Source organism: Arachis hypogaea, chromosome 13 (assembly GCF_003086295.3).
Source record: "Arachis hypogaea cultivar Tifrunner chromosome 13, arahy.Tifrunner.gnm2.J5K5, whole genome shotgun sequence".
In the NCBI taxonomy this organism is placed as follows: Eukaryota; Viridiplantae; Streptophyta; class Magnoliopsida; order Fabales; family Fabaceae; genus Arachis; species Arachis hypogaea.
In genome coordinates this window covers 81,000,729-81,001,336 of record NC_092048.1, presented here as the reverse complement: position 1 = coordinate 81,001,336, position 608 = coordinate 81,000,729, and the positions used below count along the sequence as shown (strand labels likewise).

Here is a 608-nt window from a genome sequence, read left to right as displayed (position 1 = left end):
TACATGCCAATAACTTCAAACTAAAGCCACAACTCATCACCCTTGTTCAGAATAACTGTTCATTCGGAGGAAGTGTCCAAGAAGACCCCAATCAACATCTAACCACATTTCTGAGGATATGTGATACTGTAAAGTCTAATGGTGTTCATCCCGACACCTATAGACTGCTTTTGTTCCCTTCTCACTCAAGGACAAAGCATCCAAATGGCTGGAATCCTTCCCGAAAGAGAGTTTAACAACCTGGGAAGATGTGGTGAACAAATTCTTGGCGAGATTCTATCCTCCTCAACGAATCAACAGGTTGAGAGCCGAGGTACAGACCTTCAGGCAACAAGATGGTGAGACTCTATATGAAGCATGGGAGAGGTTTAAGGATTTGACAAGAAGTTGCCCACCAAATATGTTCAACGAATGGGTGCAGTTACACATCTTCTATGAGGGTCTTTCTTACGAATCAAAGAAGGCAGTAGACCACTCATCTGGGGGACCTCTGAACAAGAAGAAGACCATTGAAGAAGCCATAGATGTCATTGAGACTGTAGCTGAGAATGACTACTTTTATGCTTCTGAAAGAGGCAACACTAGAGGAGTAATGGAGCTAAATAATG

At 42.8% G+C, this 608-nt stretch overlaps 1 non-coding gene across 1 annotated transcript; it reads right to left on the bottom strand.

Annotated features, from left to right (window-relative positions):
• Positions 1-298: 298 nt before the first annotated feature.
• LOC112738496 (small nucleolar RNA R71) lies at positions 299-405 on the bottom strand. Its single transcript, XR_003169454.1, has one exon. It is a non-coding gene; the product is annotated as a small nucleolar RNA R71 (small nucleolar RNA).
• Positions 406-608: the final 203 nt, after the last annotated feature.